Source organism: Astyanax mexicanus, chromosome 9 (genome assembly GCF_023375975.1).
Source record: "Astyanax mexicanus isolate ESR-SI-001 chromosome 9, AstMex3_surface, whole genome shotgun sequence".
NCBI classification, from domain to species: Eukaryota; Metazoa; Chordata; class Actinopteri; order Characiformes; family Acestrorhamphidae; genus Astyanax; species Astyanax mexicanus.
In genome coordinates this window covers 219857-243649 of record NC_064416.1, presented here as the reverse complement: position 1 = coordinate 243649, position 23793 = coordinate 219857, and the positions used below count along the sequence as shown (strand labels likewise).

The 23793-nt window shown below is 38.9% G+C and overlaps 2 protein-coding genes across 2 annotated transcripts in view; both read right to left on the bottom strand.

Moving 5' to 3' along the window:
- The window catches only part of LOC125804556 (uncharacterized), a 444972-nt gene that overhangs the window by 347102 nt on the left and 74077 nt on the right, over positions 1–23793 (bottom strand). The gene's annotated exons all lie outside the window — the stretch shown is intronic.
- The window catches only part of cd276 (CD276 molecule), a 95622-nt gene continuing 81299 nt past the window's right edge, over positions 9471–23793 (bottom strand). Inside the window, exons 8-9 of the mRNA XM_049483447.1 lie at positions 12290–14248; positions 9471–11692 (exon numbers count right to left, since the gene is read on the bottom strand). The gene's annotated coding sequence lies outside the window, so the exon portion shown is untranslated. The remainder of the gene's footprint in view (positions 11693–12289; positions 14249–23793) is intronic.

Below are 23793 nucleotides of genomic sequence, written 5' to 3'. Positions count from 1 at the left end.
GAGCTTTTTCTGCTCTTAGTGTTTCAGGACTTTTCTGCATAATTGTTGGACAAAGTACCTGAACGCTGTTCTCGAGTCAGAGTGGAAATAAAATATTACTGCAGTAACAGTGGAAGTCCTGCCTTTAGACCTGCACTACAGTAAAAGTACAGGAATATTTACATTTAAATAAGTAAGAAGTAACATTACCCTGATTTATTATATCCCTCATTTATGTCCCCTATGGGCGAGGGACAAATGGGCGAGTTCACACACGAACTTGACATGCTACTGTCTTCTATCCCTGAGCAAGATTGCCCCATGCTCATTCTAGGGGATATGAACATCCACAACGACAGTACCAATTTTACAGACTTCTCATCCCTCATGCAGTCTTTCGAACTGGAGCAGGTCCCCAGCCCTCCAACACATAAAGCTGGCAAACATCTAGACCTGATCTTCACTCGTAACTGTGACACCGACTCTCTAACTGTCACTCCTTTGCACCTCTCGGATCACTACTTCATGAAACTCAATGTTCATATTTCAAACAAACCCACGGCTACTCCTACTATGGTCTCGTTCCGCCGAAATTTACGAGATATCTCAGCAGACCAGTTCTCCTCGCTGGTGACTGACAACATGCCTCCACCAAGCTCATTTTCATCACTCAATGTAAATGATGCCACCGATACACTCTGCTCCACACTAAGCTCCTGTTTGGACAACCTCTGTCCTCTTACATCTCGAGCCATTAGCTCTAGCAAACCGCAGCCATGGCTAAAAAATAACTCACTGAGGGAACTACGTTCCAAACTCCGAGCTGCCGAAAGAAAATGGCATAAAAACCAAAAACAAGCAGACCTAAAAAACTACCAACTGCTCCTGGCTTCCTTCTCAGCCACCATCACGACTGCTAAAGCTGAATTTTTTTTTGAAACTATTTGCTACTTTTAAATCACTACTGAACCCTCCTCCTCCTCCTCCGGCTACATGCCTTACGGCTGAAACACTTGCCTCATTCTTTACTGGCAAAGTGGCGGCCATCAGCAACCAGTTTACTGATGCACAATGTAGCAGTCCTACTACATCCTCTACTGCCCGGTGTCCCTCCACCGAAGGCGTTGCGCTCTCCTCGTTCACTTCTCTCACTGAGAACGAGACACTGGCTCTCCTAACACGTAGCCGTCCTACTACGTGTCCACTTGACCCAATTCCCTCAAACTTACTACAAACCATCGCACCTGCAATCATTCCGGCTATCACTCACACGATCAATGCCTCTTTAACTTCTGGTGTATTCCCCACTGCTTTCAAACAAGCACATGTGACACCACTGCTTAAAAAGCCTTCTCTCAACCCCGCCCAGGTTGATAACTACAGACCGGTTTCACTGCTACCCTTTCTCTCTAAAACACTCGAGAGAGCAGTTCTAAATCAGGTCTCTGGCTTCCTCTCCCAGAATGACCTTCTGGACCAGAACCAATCTGGATTCAAAAAAGGACACCCTACCGAGACGGCTCTGTTGTCTGTGACTGAAGCGTTGAAAACTGCTAGAGCTGCAGGTCAGTCCTCAGTGCTCATTCTGCTGGACCTCTCGGCCGCCTTCGACACAGTCAACCATGACTTCCTCCTAACTATACTTTCAAACATGGGGATCTCAGACAATGCGCTGTCATGGTTTAGATCATACCTCACTGGGCGCTCGTTCAAGGTGTCGTGGCAAGGACAGCTGTCCTCAGCCCGCTCCTTATCCACTGGGGTTCCCCAAGGTTCGGTACTGGGACCCCTTCTCTTCTCCATATACACCACCTCTCTTGGTCAGGTTATCCACTCACATGGCTTTTCCTACCATTGCTTTGCTGATGACACCCAGCTATACCTGTCGTTCTCACCTGAAGATAACTCAATCTCTGCACGGATATCGCAGTGTCTCTCTGACATATCCTCATGGATGAAGGAGCATCACCTTCAATTAAATCTCTCAAAGACTGAACTTCTGGTCATACCAGCAAAACCATCTTTTCAACACAACCTCTCTATAAGTATCGACTCTCTCTCTCTCACCGACAAAGGTTGCTAGGAACCTGGGTGTTCTGGTTGATGACCAGCTCTCCTTCACGCACCATGTGGCCTCGGTTGCTCGATCCTGCCGCTTCGCGCTTTATAACATCCAAAAAATTTGACAGTTTCTGACGCAACAGGCCACCCAACTCCTGGTGCAAGCAATGGTGGTCGTCATCTCACGCCTCGACTACTGCAATGCCCTGCTAACTGACCTCCCGGCCTGCGTAGTAAAACCACTCCAGATGATCCAGAACGCAGCAGCACGTCTGGTCTTCAACCAACCAAAACGGGCACATGTCACCCCGCTGCTCATTGAGCTCCACTGGCTACCAGTTGATGCATCAAATTCAAAACTCTTACAATCGCCTACAAGGTGATGACAGAACAGCTCCTTCCTACCTGCACTCGCTCCTGAAGGCTTACGCTACCTCCCGGCCGCTGCGCTCCTCCAATGAACGTCGCCTCGCTTTACCAAACAAACATTCACACAAAGCAATCCAGACTGTTCTCATACAGAGTTCCCCAATGGTGGAACAAACTACCTTCCACTACCAGATCAGGAGAATCTCTCACTATCTTTAATAAACTCCTGAAGACAGAGCTCTTCAAAGAGCACTTACTCTCCTAACACCTCTAACTAACTACCTTCTACTACCAGATCAGGAGAATCTCTCGCTATCTTTAATAAACTCCTGAAGACAGAGCTCTTCAAAGAGCTCTTACTCTCCTAACACCTCTAACACACTAACTAATTCTAACCTCATTTCCTTCTTCCCCACCTTCACTTCTCTATCCCTTTATTTCCCTTCGACCTCCTTTAAGCCCTGTCTAAAAATGGGTTATCTAAATTCCTATTACTTTTGTACTTCATTATTGTAAGTCGCTTTGGACAAAAGCGTCTGCCAAATGAAATGTAATGTAATGAAATGTAATGTAATGTAATGTAATGTAGTAAAATTTGGGCAACATTCTGTGGTGGCCATCCTGTGAGCAGAGTCCTGAGGGCAAAATCCTGTCTTCAGCATCATGTGGGCAGAATCCTTTGGTTGACATCCTGCACACAGCATCTTGTGGGCAACATCCTGTAGGTAGTATCCTGTCTTCAGCATCTTGTGGTCTGCATCCTGTAGGCAGTGTCCCATGGGCAACATTGTGTGGGAAGTGTCCTTTGGGCAATGTCATCTGGGCAGCATCCTGTGGGCAGCATCCTGTGGTCGGCATCTTGTGGTCGGTATCCTGTGGGTAGCATACTGAGGGCATCATCCTGTCTTCAGCATCTTGTAGTCAACATATTGTGTTTGGCATCCTGTGGGCAGCATCCTGTGGGCAGTGTCTTGTGGGCAGCATCCTGTGCGCAGCATCCTGTGTTCAGCATCGCGAGGTCAGCAACTTGTGTGCAACATCCTTTTGACATTGTCCTGTGGACAGCATCTTGAGAGAAACATTCAAAAACTTCAGAATCCTGTGGGCAACATCCTATGGGCAGCATATTGATGGCATTATCCTATCCTATCCTGTGGGCATCATCCTTTGAGCAATGTCCTGAGGTCCGCATTCTTTGGTTGACCTCCTATGTACAACATCCTAAGGGCAACATCCTGTGGGCAGCACCATCTTCAGCATATTGTGGTCATCTTGGTGTCTTGGGGGCAGCATCCTGTAGTCTGCATCCTGAGGTCAGCATCCTGTGGTCAGCATCCTGTCTTCAGCATCCTATGGTCAGCATCCTGTAGGCAGCCTCATCTCTTCAGCATCTTGTGTGCAATATCCTGTGATCAGCAAACTGTGATCAGCATCCTGAGTGCAACATCCTGTGGTCAGCATCCTAAGGGCATCATCCTGTGATCCTGAGGGCATCATTCCTGTGGGCAATGTCTTGCAGGCAGCATCCTGTAGTCAGCATCTTCTGGTCAACATCCTGTGGTCAGCATCCTAAGGGCATCATCCTGTGATCCTGAGGGCATCATTCCTGTGGGCAATGTCTTGCGGGCAGCATCCTGTAGTCAGCATCTTGTGGGCAGCATCCTGTGCTCAACATCCTGTGGGCAGTATCCTGAGGACAACATGCTGTAGGCAGCGTCCTGTACAATAACCTTTTACTTTATTACTTAATTACTACCCAACACTGCAAGTCAGAGCTGTTATCTAAAATTCTGAATTCAGGACAGAGGTGTTTAACTCTGTGGATGAGATGCTCCTCAGAATTAGAGATGAGTTATCTCCTGGTATCTTGTCCTCAGAGTGCTGCTGCTGCTGCTGCTGTTATCATTGTTTTCTTCTCATTGTAAACAGAAGTAATCATGGTTCAGGTGGGGTGGGGGTGGTGGTGGGTTCTGGTGGGAGTGAAATAGCCTCTGGTTGCCATGGGCTAGTCGGAGGTTCTGTGGAGCGGAACGCTTTAATTAAGGCCGGCCCACTCCACCCTGACTGGATCCGAATAAAGCAAACAGAACACTTTCGCTGACTCCTAGCATTCCTGTTTATATTTACGCTTTGCATTTTGTGCATTTTTATTTTGTAAATACCAAAGGAGAATGTGTTCATATGGAATATACAATCACCATCTCAACTCGGTAGAACCACTGGAATATATAATTTATTCTTTATCTTTCAAAATGTTCTCCAAAAGCCCCTTAAACGCAAATCTTACAAGAATGTAAAATACATGGTGGATAAAAGATGATAAGATGAGATTGAGAGGGTTGGGTTTGGAGGTTCTACAGGTTCTGTATGGATCCTGCAGCACATTTAAGCACAGATGTTGCTACAGCTGGGCCTGTAGATCCTGTAGCTCTACACTCGTACGTTGAAGCTGAAGCTGAGTCCCAGCTGCTCCATAGATGCTGGAGATCTGCAGGACGAGGAAGTGCTGCAATCTGGTGGAGACTGTGTTCCTGGGAAACCCTTGCTGTGTGTGGGTGAACATTATCCTGCTGAAAAATGCTGCTGCTATCAGCATTTTAATGCTAACATATTTTAAATTCAACAAAACTTAAAGCCTATTATTTGAATAAACTCTAGCAGTAAATAATCTCAAAATAAAAACAAATCTAAAATAGTAAAACAATAAAAAAATGAATACACATTTTTTATTTGACTAAAATTCATTGGAATAAAACAAGACTAAAATGTTGTTTGTTTTCGCCAACTAAAACTAGACTAAAACTCATGTCAGGATGGAAGCAGCAAGGAGACGTGGAGACCAAACGCACTTATTAATTAGAGATTCTTACTAATAAGAATTTATTAATAAACAAGAACAAGCAAACAAAGAAATAAAAATAAATAAATAACAAAGCAACACAGTGAACACAGACTGCAGAAACATGGGAATACAAAACCTGACTGATGATAGGACGTACAACCACTGACAAGAACACACACAGAAGGGGATAGGAAACGGGAAACACTTGGGAACACGTAACAAAGGGGCGGAGCTACAAATGAACAGGTGAGCACAGAAGATAAGGGCGGAGACACAGGATGAACATACAGGGCACCTGCAGGGGAAGGTAAACACAGAAAGAAAAGAGAGACACGGAACAGGTCGGGAGCATGACAGTAATACATACTTTTATTTGATTAAATTTCATTAAAACGACAAAAACGACTAAAACTAATAATAACCAAAAGACTTAAATGTGGCTAAAACTATTATACATTTCAGTCAAAAGACTAAGACCTCTGTCAAAATGAGCACTGGTTTCAACATTAATAAAAGAAAAATCCTTTTTTTGCTCAGAGTTTATACTGAAAGATTTGAGAAAGTTTCTATACCTGTATCAGAGTAAACAGTAGCTGATAAATAAGAGAATAAGAGAATTAAACTAATCGTAAATGGAAAGAACAGATTCACAGCCGGGAACTCGGAGTAAAACACTGCGTTTTCTCATTAGAGGATGAGTTTCAGTGTGATTTAATCTGCCTGCTGTAGATAAATGTTAGAATGTAAATGTTCCCGTTGTGAGAGTAAATACAGATGGATTTCTTTATTTGAGTAAATAGCTGAGAGCAGTGTGAACATATCTGCAGGATTCGCCTTCAGCTTCCCGTTCATCTGAACACACACTTCCACTTTTCATCCACTTCAGTCCCAACAATCATGATTATTCAGCATTAGACGCTAAATTACACTAAAATAAAGCTCAGGATTAATAAAACACAACTTCTCCACAACACAGATGCACTGTAGAACAATATATATAATATATTCTAATCTCATCTGCCTTATTAGTGCAGTTGTGCAGCACAATGAGTCAATATCCATCACATCTTATATAATACAGCACGCATTCGCAAGTAGCAATGATAAAACACACACTGAATTTTTAATGCTGCAAAACAAATTAGTTTTAACGCTCATAGAATTAAAGAAAAATATAAACAGATGCTGATAAAATATTAAATAACAGTCAAAGATCAAACAGAGATATGTGTGGGATGCTATTGGACAGCTAAGTGTCGGCACTTGTAAAAAAAAATATATATATATAGGTATATGTTGGAATAAAATGAACATTGTTGTTTTATTCTATAAACTACAGACAACATTTCTCCCAAATTACAAATAAAAATATTCTCATTTAGAGCATTTATTTACAGAAAATGAGAAATGACTGAAATAACAAAAAAGATGCAGAACTTTCAGACCTCAAATAATGCAAAGAAAACAAGTTCATATTCATAAAGTTTTAAGAGTTCAGAAATAATCAATATTTGGTGGAATAACCCTGGTTTTCCTCCACCAGTCTTACACACTGCTTTTGGGTAACTTTATGCTGCTTTACTCCTGGTGTAAAAATTCAAGCAGTTCAAGCAAGTGGTCTCAAATAATGTTACGTAAAGCGCACAGTGTAATGACGTGGCTGGTTTTAAAAAATACAGTAGCCTTTCTGGAAAAGTCATGAGAGCAAAATGATTAAAATGCTGCAGGAGGGCTTTATAGTCTGTAAAATACAGTATCAATTCTTCACCTGAGAAAATTCAGTTTTTAAGAACGCTCCTGAACCTTCGTTCCCTCATTACAGTCAGAGCGATCCCCCATGAATCACAGCAACTTGTTTTTTTAATGGAAAACATCAACAGGAATTGAATCTGATATAATTAGACGAGGCAGAGCGCAGTTACACGGTCAGCTACGTCAATTCTACACATTCAGATTGGGTTCAGAAACCTCCGGGGGGACGGAAAGGCCAACGGATCAATAAAACGAGCATCGGTTAGCCTGAGACACAGCGAGTATCTGCAGATTTACCTCACGCTTTATGATCTGCAATAACGTCAATCAGAGAACCTCGCGCTGGTTCCATCAGGCTTAAAGTGTATTTTATCTGACTGCACCCTCAGCTCAAACTTAAAAATAACAAAAAAAATGAGAGGGGTAGTTTGGGAGGGGCACTGGGTGATGTATGGGTTTAGGGGCGGGGCAGGAGGGACAGCTGATTGGGCTGAGCAGTGTGACTTTGACTTTGATGAGATGCAGATGGTTGGATGTCAGCAGGGGGGCGGGATTATTGATTGATTGAAAAAGAGTTTTTTTAAAGGTTAAAAATGTTTAAAATTTACTAGAAATTTTAATCAGGACAGGTATGTTTTATTACTTCAAATTAACACATTTTAGCTATTGTTAAAAACATGATTTAGGGTGTACAGTACCATTTTAAAGCCCTTTATGAACAAGTATATAGAATTTGTTGGTAATTTATTCCAGAGAAAAGAAGAGTTAAACATTAGCCCACGTTTGTAGTGTTTTTTTTTCTTGGTTCTTTCTTTCTTTCTGATCCTGTCTTGTATATTTGTTTGTATTCCATTTGGACTTTAGCTTTTAGTCAAAAAATGTTGGACATTAGCTTTTTAGCTTTCAGCCAAAAGTTTTTTTCTGACTTTACCTTTTAGTCAAAAAATTTTTGGACATTAGCTTTTAGCCAAAAGTTAACAGCATAGCAACCACTCTTCAGCAGAAACAGCTTAGCCATCATTTTAATTTATTATAAAGTTATTAGTGCATTTTTTTAAGCCAAATTAAAGTTTGTGAACAAACATTCCCTTTCTAGTTTGTTTTATAGTCTTAGTTTTTGCCTTGTTGCTTAATTTAAAACCGCGCTTACATCCAGCTTCCATGAATTTACAGTCTAAAATCTGCAATTATTAATTTATAAATTTTCTCGTCTTATTTTTGTATCCAGTCCATTCATGAGTATTAATCAAAGAGCCTTGTCCATTGTGCCACAATGGAAACCATTCACCCGGATAATAATTGAATCTATGACCGGTTTCTCAAGATCTTACCCATAGACTCCATTCCCTGTCTCAGGGATTTCCCTCTGACTCCAGAACTGTTCTTATTTTAGAACTCCAGGCCTGAGAGTGAATTTCCACATCAAACCTACAGAAGACCATACCAGAGCTCCCAGCATCAGAACCAGGTTCTCCTCCTGTCAGAGATCCGGTTTACTGCTGTACCCTTCACCCGGATACTGATACTGAGGAATAAAGAGTCCTGCATCCAGCAGAACCTCCAACAGTCCAGGTAATTTATGTGGACCAGCCGCAGGTATGAGTTCTATATATCTCTACACTACATATATACATATATATATATACTAATTCTACTTCTAACCTCATCTCCTTCTTCCTCTTCTCTACTCCTCTATCCCATTATTTCCCTCTGACCTCCTTAAGGCCCTATCTATAGATGCTTTATTTTTAACTTCTATTATTTTTGTACTTAACCTCTTCTATTATTTGCACTTCAATATTGTAAGTCGCTTTGGACAAAAGCGTCTGCCAAATGTAATGTAATGTAATGTAATGTAATGTAATGTAATGTAATATATATACTTGGATTGACTAATGTTTTTATATGGAAGATAAAACAAAAAAAACATTAAGAAAACAAAGAAGACTACATGACTATACATAAATGATACAATAAATAAAACCTCAACAGCAAGAAATAAAAAACAAAGGAAACACACACAATTAAAATGTAGAACCAATTACCTTAGTCAATTCTTGATTAATGCATTAACAAATTTCAAGTCAGATAAACAGAGAAAACTGGAGATATATTGGAGACTCTGTGAATAAGCTGCTCACTGTGGGCTGAGAAAAGGAAGGGGAACTCGGGGGAGCTTAAAGTAACACACTGAACCCAAGTTCCTGTATTAGTACTTAAATGTGACGACTTGTTCTAAACTTACTGAGACAATTTGCCTCAAACTGCTGTTTTTGCTAAATTGTGTACTATGGAAAAAAAAACTCAATTCCTTCCAAATTTATACAGTAAAAATGATAGAATAAAAAAGAATAATTGCAAATCTAAGCCATTTTTGTGTCCAAACCACCAGTTTCTGTTTTAATTAAATTCTGAACCAAATATAAATATAACACACAAATATAAAAAATCCCACTTGGACTGGAGGTTTATTGGCAAATTCATGGTTTAATGCATGTTTACAAAGAAAACGACTGGCAGGATTCTTCCATTCTTGGATTCTTGAAACACATCTGACACAACTCAACTGGCACAGAACATACTCTGAGTACCACAAGCAATGATTTAAAAAATTAAAAATGTAAAAAATAGAATAAAAAAAAGCTAAAAACACACAAGATCCCAGTTTATAATACTATATTCTATCCTGAAGTCCCTCAGTTCCCTGGTTCCCCAATTTCACTCAGTGTTTAATTTAACCATTTCTAACCATAATGCTGTCAGGAACAGAGAGCTTAATGCAGTTTGCTGGAGATTTGAGTTCTAATAGGAGACTAATCGTAACTTCTACCTGTCTTTAAAAGAAATTTTCTACTTTTAGATGCAGATTTTTTAGGGGTTGGCTCTGCTTTAAGATCTGCATGGTTTCCAATGCTACAAGACAAAAAACCTTTACTTTCAATTATTTTAAACAATTAAACATGTAAAAAAAATAATAATAAATGGCTAAAAACACAAGATCCCAGTTAATAATACTGTATTCCACCCCATGTACCATTTGCAGTTTGCTGGAGCTTTGAAATCTCCAGAAAAAAAGTTCTACTAGGAGACTCTAAAATGAACTTCTACCTGTCTTTAAAAGATCTCTAATTACACGCCCATTTTGCTGCTTTCGGACACTGACATTTTTTGGTAACTTGCTCTTCTTTGCACATTGTTAGTACTTTATTTCTTGTGTTGTTTCTTAGATTTCATTAATTTTAGTTAATTAGTCTAAGTTTTTCTGTATTATGTCTTAAATTTATTTCTTATACTATATTTCTTTGCTTTAAGGCGCACTGTATTATAATGAGCACTGACGACTTTTTGGATAATTAAAGGATTTTAAACATTGAGGGTTAAATCTTTATGTAAACTTGCCTCGCCTCCATGCCATCGCCCCATTGCCACCCTGTTGATCCCGTCTTTGGTGTTCGGAGGTTTGGATCTGTCGCTGCTTTTAATGTGTTGTAGGATCTGCAAGACTTCCAGACTTCCACCCAGAAGTCCCACAGGTCCCTCGGTTCCTCGGTTCCCTGGTTCTCCACTTTAACTCAACGTTCATTAAAACCATTTCTAACCGTAATACTGTCAGGACCGGAGAGACACAGGAAACAGGGGGCGTGTCTTATGCAGCATTTGCAGTTTGTTGGAGCTTAGCTGGCGTTCAATTGAAATTTCGCCCCAAAGTTATTGGATTTCTGGGGAGTCGGCGGACGCTGACAGGTACAAGTTAGTTCAGGGGCAGGCCTTAATTATTCCGGGCCGGCGCTCACCGCCGGAGAGAGAGAGAGAGAGAGAGAGAGAGAGAAAGAGAGAGAGAGAGAGAAAGAGAGAGAACGAGGGAAAACGAGAGAGAAATAGACAGAGAGAGAGAAGGAAAGAGCGAGCCTCCCCTCGTCTTCGCTCTTCGCTGCAGACACTGACGGCTGCTTCTTCGCCGAGTCCTCTCTTAAGCTCTTCACTTTCTATTAGGGTCTGATCCGTGACGCCGGCTCGGCTCGAGTGCCGGACGGACCGCAGTCGGCGGTGTCAGTCGGTGGAAGCTGGAAGCTTGTCAGAGCCAATGGTCTTCAAACCCCAGCCTGTGTTTAGCACACTCTGCATACAATTACCGGCCGGCGCCGCCGTGCCGTTCGGCCGCTTGCCTCGCGGTGACGGGGGCGCAGGCGAGCGCTGCTGCTGCTGCTACTGCTGCCGGCAGCCCAACGCCGGGGCTATTTCTGTCCGGACTGTTTAGAACAGGCAGAGGAACAGCGTTCAGAATATAAATCAGGAGAGCAGACTGACGACGGGAACCAAGAGAAGCTGAACTGGCGAGAGCAGAAACGCCGGCTCTGAATATTCAGCACGACGCTACACTGAAAAAACCTGACGAGTTAAATAAACTCTAACCATTTCAGGAAACAGGTTGCCTTAAAACATTTAAGCATTTTTTATGAGTGTGATTAAAACACTTAATTATTGTTATATAGAATTGAGTAACTGAAGTGACTGAAGTGTGCTAACCCTGCTCACAGTGTAATTGTTAGTTTATTTAAGTATTTTAAAACTTAATTTTAATACTGTGTGGAGTTAAATGGAACAGGGGTGTTGCCATGTTTTCTTTATAAATTAGCTAAGCTAAGCTAAGCTAAGTAAACAAAACTGTAATTCTTAAAAAAACATTTCCTTTTAAATGCAGACTACAGTCTGATATACTCACCTCTGAATGGCAAAAAAGCTAGCGCTTAGCGCAGTTAGCGACTAATGCTAATGCTGCTCCAGTCTCAAGTCTTGGTGCTGGAGAACTATAATGAAACTCCTGTATAAATTCATACGTAAGGAGCAGTAGATCATAAGGTATACTGGCGATTTTGTGGAAATTTAAAGAATTTACGTGCACCTTATAATGCGACAAAAAGGGTATTTTAATTCTGTTATAAATGTTTTAACTCTTTTAAAAATTAATTTTAATACTGTATGGAGTTGAACAAACATTTATTCCCGAAATTATTCATTCACATAAATTAAAACTGTAGCTATAGAGTGAACAGTACTGAGAGCACAGCCAATATAGATTTACTGCAGCAGCTCAGGAAAAAGATGCCAGTATGCAAATAGACTTTTGCCAGAAGCCAATGGAAAAGAAGCTGCTACTGCCAACAGACTAAAATCAGTCATTATTAAAATTAAGTTGGTTCAACTCAAAGATCTCAGTTTATATATATAATATAAATGTTGTGTCATCTCAGTAAAATTAAGGATGTCTACCTTAACAGAAATTACACCTTAATGCTTAACTTAAATTCACTGATTTTACTTAATTTATTGTTTTTAACTCCATCAAATCAAGTTAATCTAACTCAATGTTAACTATAAAAGTAAAAATAAATAGGCTGTAGTTATTAAAATTTCCTATCAAACAGCATCAACTTATTGAGATTGAGTTACGCTAACTTAAATCAAACACTTAAATCAAACACTTTTTTAAAAGAGCAGGTAAAAAATGCAAGAAGGCAACAAACTCTTTTTTGAGTAAGTTTGACTTTATCAGCATAAGTGAAGACCAAATATCTGTCATATTAAAGTTATGTTAATTTAATTAGTTCAGTAAGAAATGCAGTGTACCTGAGCATCCAGTCTTTACAGCATCAGCGTTTTTAGGCGAGATCTTTTTTTTTAAAGCTGCTACAGATCTGGTTCTAGATCTGCAACGGTTCTGGATCAGGGTTAGAGCCTCCTAGAGTAGAACCTCCTTCTTACATCTAATGATAATCTAAGAAATCCTGCATAAAACTTCAATTTTATTATTAATTTCCTAATTAAAATAAGAAAAGCCATTTTGTCCACTAAAATTGTGGATATTATACCGTATTTTTTGCACTATAAGGCGCACCTAAAATCGTACAGAATAGTACAGAGTTATACAGGAGTTTCAGTGACGTTCTCCAACACCCAGACTGGAGCAGTATTAGCATTAGCATTAGCCGCTAACTACAGCGCTAAGCGCTAGTTCTTTTTTATTGTTCAGAGGTGAGTATTATCACACTGTAGACTGCTGCTAACCCAAGCTAGCACTGCTGGAGCAGCATTAGCAAGTATTAGCATTTTCACTATACAGTGGTGAGTATATCAGACTGTAGTCTGTGTGTTTACTGTACTAAAACAAGCGATGTGGTATAAACCACTAGCTAATATCAGCCTTCCTTCCTTAAAACTTTATTGCACTTTTATCTGGTGCGCCTTATAGTCCGAAAAATACGATAGTGCTGAGAGCCCTTGTTACATGTCTGTAAAAATTAGGTTCAGTTGAGTTAAAACTTTTTTTTTATTATTCAGGGTTGGTTTCTTGGACAAGAATTAGGTCCAGTCTTGGACTATACAGTGAAATATAGTTTAGGACTAGATTAAGGCCCAATCCCATTTCACCCCTTGGCTTTAAAACAGAGCACTATCAGAATCACTGGCACGATGTTGCAGCACAAGAGCCTTTTAAAAAATGATAATAACCAGAGTTTAATGTGTAGTTTCAATGTTTTATTTCCATTTTTTTCATAACAAGCTTAAAACAAATACTGCTAGGAGTTTGTCTCAGTAGGTAGCTAGCTAGCTAACTTTTCCATCCCACCTTAAATTTTAATTTAAGGTGGAATAGAAAATGAAATAAAATAAAACCATTAGGATTAGCATTAGCAACCATTAGAATACTGAACTTTAACGCTTTTCTATTATAGTTATATATCTGTATCGAGTTCTTGAAATATTTTATTAGGGTGGAGGGTGGAAGATTTCACTCATTTCCATTGTATTTAACTCTATTCCAAAGTAGAAAAAGGTTACACTCAAAAACAAAGTGTAGGGTACAGTAGAGAAATGGGATTAGGCCTTAATTTCTGTGCAAAAAACCAACCCAACCCAACCCAATGCAACGCAACCCAAAGTGACGAGTTGAGCAGATTTTTAAAGGGTTAAGGAAATAATTCAATTTAGGGTATTTTATGTTGAGTCTATTGATGAAGATTGAGTATGATGTGTTTGATTTAATGAAATTCAATGTATTTAATATCTCTGACAGCACATAGTAAAGGCACAGGCATCAGGAACTCTGAAATTCCCCGTAACAATAAAACCGTGAGCGTATCGGTCCGTGTTTATTCACTGGAATCCAATGTTCCTCCCGGTGAGTGTCGCCGTGGTGTTCCAGGGGGTTAACGTGCGACACCTTCCTTCATGCCTGGATTCACCCTGCAACACAGAGAGGGGGAGACGGTTCAGGTTAAATGAGAGGATGTTCTTTTATGGGAGGAATCTGATGGGTTGAGATTAAAGTAACACTCCAGCGCCGGTGTTTCTGCACCGAATGCAGGAATGTGTAATAACCCCACCGACCGAGACGAGTGGAAATCAGCAGAAATCAGCAGATTGATAATCCTCTCGCTCAGGAGAGACGCTCCACACCTTGCTGACACCGACCGTTAGAAACAGCAGAAAGCATCAGCGTCTGATACGGATACAAACAAACCCGCGCTGTAATGGAACTGAGAAATATCACTACAGCACTTTTATAATAAATGTAAATCTCTTTATTTAGGTAAAGCTCATAATAATCGCTTAGTTTCGCCTGAAGGAAGAGAAGCCTCTGGGTACCAAATACAGACGTGTCCTGGTCTAGACACAATCTAAACATCTAGAAAGACATAAATATTAAATACAGTTCCCTCAAAAAGCTTAGGAACAGTGAGGCCAATCTCTATTTTCTTTTGGATCTGACAATAAAAAAGGAATATGAGACAAAATTTCAACATTTCAGCTTTTATTTCCAATTGGTCTATCTGTTCAACATTTGTTACTTAGTACACCAGTGACGACTTTCTTCTTCAGGACATTCTATGAAATGATTTTCCCTCTTCTCTCAGCTTCACAATCGCTTGTCCATTTTTCTAGTAAAAACTAAACATTCATGTTTTGGTCTAGACACAATCTAAACATCTAGGAAACCTCCAGACATAAATACTAAATACATTTCCCTCAAAAAGGTTTGGAACTGTTGTAGACATTTCTGCTGTAGACTGAAAACATTTGGATTTGATAATAAAAAAAGGAAAATTACATAAAATATCAACACTTCAGCTTTCACTTCCATTTATCTACCTGTGTGACATCTGTTATTTAGTACACCAGTGACGACTTTCTTCTTCAGGACATTCTAAACAGTTGCAGTGCTTTGTGTACTGACTGATTTTCCATCTTCTCTCAGCTTCACAATCACTTGCCTTTTTTTCTAGTAAACACTAAACATTCAAAACACAGTCTAGTCAAAAGCCAAATCTAGATACAGATCAAACAACCAAAATAAGTCTAGACACATTCTGAACCCAGACCTCCTCTAAACAAACCAAGGATTTAGAAACAGACTAAAGACTAATACAGACGTGTTCTGGTCTAGACACAATCTAAACATCTAGGACACCACCAGACATAAAATATGAAATACAGTACCCTCAAAAAGTGAGGTCAATCTCTATTTTCTTTTGGATTTGACAAAAAAACAAATATGAGACAAAATATCAACACTTCTGCTTTTATTTCCATTTGATCTACCTGAGTACACCAGTGATGACTTTCTTCTTCAGGACATTCTATTGCTTCTATTGTAATTGCTTGCCAATTTTTTAGTAAACACTCAACATTCAAAACACAGTTTAGTACAAGTCAACAGCCAAATCTAGAAAAAGAACAAACAACCAAAATAGGTCTAGACATATTCTAAATATACCCTGACATCCGCTAGACAAACCAAGGACCTGTACAGACTAAAGATTAATAAAAGATGCATGTTTTGGTCTAAATACAATATAAACATCTAGAAAGCCTCCAGACATAATTATTAAATACATTTCCCTCAAAACTTATTGGAACAGTGAGGCCAAACTCTTTATTTTCTTTTGGATTTGACAAAAAAAAACTGAATATGAGACAAAATATCAACATTTCAACTTTTATTTCAATTTGGTCTACCTGTGTGACATCTGTTATTAAGTACACCAGTGACGACTTTCTTCTTCAGGACATTCTAAACAGTTGTAGTGCTTTGTGTTGTACTGATCGTTACGATAGTAAAGACACACTGACACACCCTAAATCAAGCTGCATGGTGCAAACGGTTGACGGATCACACTAATCTGCATAAAACACATCTAGTGTGGTTTAAAATACAGATATAGACCTCCTTCAGTTTAAACATCCATAGTTTAGGTGTTTTTGTCTCCAGTAGACTCTATATCTTCCTGCAGCTGGAGTTATGTGAGGATTCAGTCCTGGAAAGTCTGTTTTCCTGCTGTTTTTCTTTGGTCTTAATGAGGCGGTATTATATGGGCCTTTATAAGCAATGCAGAACTGACCGCTGGAAACAAACATCTTCTAAATTGGATCCCAGGAGTTTGACGAATGGAACTTTAGCTCAGAGAAGCTTCAGCTAAATGAGACAAAAGTATAAAAAAAAACAACAGCAGCAACAAAAAAACAGAAAAATCATATTCTGTAGCGTCTCCCTAATTACGACCGGCGGAGTCCGAGTCCGAGACTCTACAGGAATAACTCGAGTCTAATTACAGGACCAGTGTTCCTCCAATCACCTTACAAACACCACAAACCTGAGATAACTCTCATTAAACCCCAGTGTTCCAACAATATCCAATCACAAACCTCCTCACCTGTACACCAGGTGAGTTCAAACTTCCACTGCACTCTTCTCTAAAGTCTGTTCCCAGCAGATTTCAGAACCACGGCGCTTACCCCGCTAAAGAAATAGCTCTGCATGCATCATTAAACGTATAAATTAATTTAAGGCTTATAGAAGAGAAATATAGATCCGTGTTTCTTTCTAGATGCAGACTAAATAACCAGGAAACCTCCAAACAAAGACTAAATACAATAAAATACAAAAATGAGAAAAAGATCAACCTTTTCAACTTTCATTTCTATTTGGTTTACCTGTGCGACATCTGTTACTTAGTACACCAGTGACGACTTTCTTCTAAACTGTTGTTCTGCTTTGTTGTGTTGTACTGATTGATTTTCTATCAACACTAAAGACTGAAGCAGCTAATTTAATGTATGTTTAAGGCTTATAGAAGGGCAAAATAGACACAAGTTCTGGTATAGATGCAGATTAAATATCCAGGCAACATCCAGACACAAACAAAATACAATAAAATACAAATATTTGACAAAACATCAACCTTTTTAACTTTTATTTTCATTTGGTTTACCTGTGTGACATCTGTTATTTAGTACACCAGTGATGACTTTCTTCTAAACTGTTGTACTGCTTTGTGTTGTACTGATTGATTTTCCATCTTCTCTCAACTAAATATTTTTTAGTAAACACTAAAGCAGCTCATTTACAGGAACAGCGGTATTATTTTATTTAGTATTTTGGACAGTGACAAACGTCTGAATGCTGATTGGCAGAGTCTGAAAACTCATGAATAGCTACAGTAATAGCTCAGGTCTAATTACATGGTCAGTGTAACGTTTATCAGTTTAATTTTCTGACCATATGAGGCTAAATAGAAAATTGGGTATAAAACTTTTCTTTTCTGCCCCATCAGAATCTGAAGTCCAGGGAAAAAATACATTATACTATATTTTCAGACTTTTTTTTATATCATCAGGTTTTTATTACAAAATGAAAAAAATGTAAAATCAGAACACTGAATAAAAATCTTTTTTTTTCTGCTGTATATCTGATTGTGAGAAGCAGAAATTAAAAACTTAAAAATTGGAAAAAAGAATTCAAAACCTAAATGTATCTGTAATATATCAATTGGAAAACATTAAGTAATTAAGTTTTCTATTGTCATATTTAGCCTCAAACAGTCAAAACTACAAAATTACAATATTATCCAATCACAAACATCTACACCTGTACAGCAGGTAAGTTTTAACTTCCAAGTCCTGCTGGTTTCAGCACCACGCCGGTTACCCAGCTAAAGAAATAGCTCTGGCTGCATCATTTAACCTGCAGTAGAATTAACTCAGACCAACATTAATAATGTCACACGTGAGATCCTGTACAATTAAAGCTGCATACAGAGTGAAGACAGTCGCTTTAAACACATAATTACAATCAGCTATATCCTCAAACGCCCGGCTTCAGCAGAGGAACTTAAAGACGGTCTCCTTCCTCTAAAATCCCCTTTTATCTTGTTTGTGAAATACAGTGGGTCTCTGAGTTGTTTATGATGCTGCACATGATGAAACTCCTCCTCTTCCTCATTCTCTGCAGCAGCTAATAAAAGTAAATATTCAGAAAAACGATCAGGAAAAGCACCGTGTCTACATCAACCCGTCAATTAGTATTCATGGCCCCGCCCACCTCGTCTCGGGACCGCCCACAGGCAGAGCTGAAGTCGGGCTACAGCATTAGGAGCTAAAGCTAAGGAGGAGCTAACAGCTCATGTTTATACCAGCTAGTTAGCGTTAGCTATCTTGTGTAAGTAACTGTAGGTTTAAATCGGATCCCCGGTGGATTACACGTTTTACAGAGACCTTAAATATACACTAGGGAAGCATAGTTTGACAAGGCAGCACAACTCGACAGAACACCGGTCAAAGCGGCGCCGTTCGAGTCAGATTAACGTTAAGTGAAGGTTAAGGGTTAATTTTATCAAGCACTCAGTGCTGTATCTTTATATCTAAAGCTGAATCTCTGAAAACATTTAGTCCTTTGAGTTTAAGAGCTGTAAAATTAACTGTGGGGGGAGGCAGCAGGTAGGCGTTCTCTGCTGCAGTGCTGTTAGCCAATCAGAGACGATATATTTGCCTGTATGAATATTCCTGAGCAAGAGCCAAAACCTGCCTTTCTATAGAGACCACTAATCCAGTGAACTAAAGCAGGGCTAAATAGAAACACCACTAAAAACAGCTCATATAGCTTCATTCATACTAGAGACACAACTAGATGTTTTAAAATGAATAAAAAAATGAAGGAATGAGATCTTTAAACGTCCCCGTGCACAAAGTACAACATACAGAAAATAAAAAGATATAAAAAGGGGTTCAGAGTGTAAAAATAAGGGAATTAAACGTAGAACAGATAATCAGTAACTCTAAACACTGCAGTCAGGAACAAGAACAGCTCTTAGTTTCAGCTTTTAAAACCTGTCAACCCCATAATACTCATTCTGATCAGGCAGGAAGTTAAAGAGCTGAAATGAACAGCAGAAAATGAGTAAAACTGTGTAAATATTATACTGTAATGCAGGAGGTACACGCTGCCAATCCTGCTCAAATCTAACTTTTAACCAAATAAAACTAATCTATGCTCTCGATATAAAAATAGAACTTTAAAAAGAACTTCAGACAGTTTAGTGAGAAATATTTATCTATTTTTATGTTTTACCTTTTTAGCCTTTTTATTTGTTTTATTACTGGTTTTACTTTCGGTCTTTTACCTTTTTATTTCATTTATTTCGTTCTTTTATTTTTGTATACTTTCTTAACTTATTATTTTTTTATTTTAGTTCCATCTTTCACCTTTTTTATCATTTTGGTGTTATATTAGTTCTCTATTTTTTAAATTATGTTTATATTTTATTATTCTAATTATTTATCTCTTTATTTTATTGCTTCTACATTTTAGCCTGTCTGCTTATTCTTTTATTTTGAATTATTTTAAATTTCTTCTTAATTAAATCTTATATTGTTTGCTTGTCTAGAAATTTAAACTTTAATTTTGTAAATGCTCGGCTGCATTAAAAATGAGGGGTATAGTAGCGGAAATGAAGGTTGATTGATTGATTAATTGATTGATTGAAATATAATTATTTGTAGAAACCAGTAGGACTGTTTTCTTTAAAGATTATTCAAAGAACTATATAATCTATAAATGTCCAGATCTAACACAGTGATCAGAATATTATAGATAATTAACAAAGCCAAAATAGCCAATATTTCTCTGAAGCTAAACTAAAGCTTTAGATTAAGTTTAACGGGTTGATTTTCTGGTTAAATGTTCTGATTAAATCACTCTGTGTGTTAATGCAGCGCTGAGGAATAAAGAATAAAAGATAAAAATGAATAAATAGTGAAATAAATGAATAAAATCAGATAATGGAATACTGGGCTGAGGTCCAGGCTGGTTCTTGTTCAGCGTTTAAAGCACTTCTGTCTGTTTACAGACGCTCTGTAATTGGTATAAATTAGTATTTGATGGTACACGAGGTTCCAGAAGAAAATACTTAATAAAAATCATTATTTATTCCAGTAATTATTATAAACAACCAAAACATTAAAACCAGCAAAATAGATCTGATCCTGCAAAGCATGAAATCCACAACCATATTTTACATTCCTCCCCCTGAGCACCAATCAGACTTCAGTACCTATTAACCATGATCTGTGTGAGGGGGTTGCTGTGGTATCTGTATGGGGAAGCTCCCTATTTATGAGAGAGTTCCACCAATATCATCTCAGTATCGGTATAGGGGTTGCTGTGGTGTCTATATGGGGGTTGCTGTGGTGTCTATATGGGGGTTGCTGTGGTATCTGTTACAGTTTAGCCCGTGTCTGTCTTCTGTCATAAGACTCGACACTGAACATTCAAACAGAGGGGCTTAAATACAGGAGGGGAGTGAGAAACACCTGGGCTGGGATGACGAGGGGGCGAGGTTACAAACAGGACACAGGTGAGAACACTAATAGCTAGGGCAGGGCTGGGGCGGAGCTATGGTGGAGACAAAAACAACAACACAAGCACATGGCTGGGAACACTTGACAGGAAAACAGAGGGGCAGGAGCACAAGAGACCAAACGAGGGAGAAACAGAAGACAGACACGGGCTAAACTGTAACAGTATCTATATAAAGGTTACTGTAGTATCTGTATATAGGGGGTTGCTATGGTATCTTTATGGGGAACCTCCCTATTTATGAGAGAGGTTGACCAAAATCATGTCAGTATCTGTATGGGGGTTGCTGTGATATCTGAGTGGGTTGCTGTGGTATCTGTATGGGGAACCTCCTTGTTCAGGAAAGAGCTTCACTGAAATCACTTCAGGATCTGTATAGAGGTTGCTGTGGTATCTGTTTTGGGGGTTGCTGTGGTATCTGCACGTTAAAAAACGTCTCAGTGTAAACTCAATCCTTTACTCCCTCAGTTTCCTGTAATCCATCATATAAATGAACTCAGATCTGTATTTTCAGACCTCACGTCTCGCTCACCCAGAAAACCAACCAGATAAAATACAAACAGAAGATTTATCTAACAGGGAGAAGCAACTTCACATTTCCCCCCTGTGACGAGATCGAATAAAAACACAGATTTATCCACAAATAACAGAATCAGAATCAGAGTTCAGGAAAAATGGATGTTCAGTAGAGTTTACAACTTTACAAAACTACGATCTACTGATTTCAGACAGATACTCAACAGTCGTACGCAATTACATTTTTTAATATCGCAAACGATATTATACGCTCGTCTTGCTCCGTCCTGCCTGTAGAGAAATGAGAACAGCACTTTATCTGAGGAGCTCCTGCTGCTGTTCCTCACTGTAAGAGTGTTTTTATCAGAGGAAAATAGAAAAACAACAGCAAACAGCAATTTTTATTCACTCAGAAAAGTAATCCTTTTATATACACTATTTGATGATGTTATAGACTCTCTGATGATTCTATAGACATTTGATGATGATATAGACACTTGCAGGTCATTTTTGGAATTGGAGCCACATTGGTAATGTAGAGTCTGATGGATTTTAGAAATGGCTTTAATGTTATAGAAACTTTGATGATGATATAGATACTTATACATAATATTACACTAAGTGTAGACATATTGTTAATGTGATTTGTACCAAAATGTACTAAACTCTCACCATCAACGTCAAATTAAATGAGATTAGACATTTCTCTGAGCTTCTTTATTTCTCGGAGGAATGAATCTGTACTCTCTGTATCAAACATACAGTATAACACACATAAACCCGTCCTGTGAATGGTCTCGCTGCTCCTGCAGCAGGACAGCAGTGCTGACAGACTCTTTCATTTGTGTGGAGAAGAGAATCCCTGCACACTCATTTTCTCCTGCTATAGGAAAGTGTTCAGTTAAAGAAACACAGCGCTCCATTATAATCAGCCTGTAAATCCAAACGCTGTTCATTCTCCCCTTCATTTGCATTGAAATGGAAATGCCATATTTCATTCCCTTCCTCCGTAACCTTATATACACTTATTTATATATATACAGTACGGCGTACGGCGGGGGGTCACGCTCACGCCGCTCTGTTGACTCTACCGTGAGTGATAGAGATGATAATAATGACATTTAAATGAGGGAAATAATCAGTGAGCAGCACACACTCATTCCATAGTGCGAAGATTAGTACGGCGCCATCGAGAGGCTGCGGCGTTATGCTACATATAAACATATATAATAATTAAATACACAACCTAAAATACAGCACGTTAAATAAACCCAGCACAACCTGATTACTGATTCCAGACCTGTAGAATAGAATCTGTCTGACAACATGAAGCAGATAAAAGATCTCAGAAAGCAGCACATTATTATTATTATTAACCCCCCATCTGAAGAAACTCAACAACAGATGAGAAAAAACAAAGTTATTGATCATCTATCAGTCTGGAAAAGGTTATAAAATCATTTCTAAAGCTTTGAGACTCCAGAGAACCACAGTGATTCACTATTATTCACTAATGGAGAAAAAAACATGGAACACTGGTGAACCTTCCCAGGAGTGACCGGCCGACCGAACTAAATTACTCCAAAAGGGCATGAAGAACTCATCCAGGAGATCTAACATCCTGATGATCTCCAGAACTTTGGGTAAATATTCTTTACAGAACTGACGAGACAAAAGTGGAACTTTTTGGAAGGTGTGTCCATCCGTTACATCTGGAGTAAAACTATAAACTAACACATCATTTCAGAAAAAGATCATTAATCATACTGAACGATGTAAAACATGGTGGTGGTAGTGTGTGATGATGGTCTGGGGCTTCTGGATAAGAGTAGAGTTAATCGTCTCCACAAAGACAAAAGCAGGACTTACTGCAATAAGAATGTAAGAACAACAGCGTCCGTCCATCAGCGTATATATATATATATATATATATATATATATATATATATATATATACACTATATATATATATATATATATATATATATAAATCCAGTATGTAATCTTTTCTTCTTTCCTCTATTATTTGGTATAACCCCTCCCCCTCCTCCAGGCCCTGTGGTGTTAATTATACCGGCTCTTCCCCCGAAGCAGCAGAGCTGAAGAACTGCATTAATCTTCATCCTCCACTCCACTACAAAACCCTGCTCTCCTTTACTAAACCCAGAGAGAGAGAGAGAGAGAGAGAGAGAGAGAGAGACAGAGAGAGAGAGAGAGAGACAGAGAGAGAGAGAGACAGAGAGACAGAGAGAGAGAGAGACAGAGAGAGAGAGAAAGAGAGAGAGACAGAGAGAGAGAGACAGAGAGAGAGAGACAGAGAGATAGAGAGACAGAGAGAGAGAGACAGAGAGATAGAGAGACAGAGAGAGAGAGACAGAGAGATAGAGAGACAGAGAGAGAGATGACCCTATTTTAGTAATCTATAGCGCACTGGTCATTTGCGCTTTGAGCACATTGATTTAGGGCATCAGTGTGTCTTTGCTATCATAACAACGGGAAAAGTACACCTTGAGCATCTCGAAACACAAGGTAAAAGTCATGTTCTAATTCTCTTAATTAATCATGGATGTGGTTAATTTTG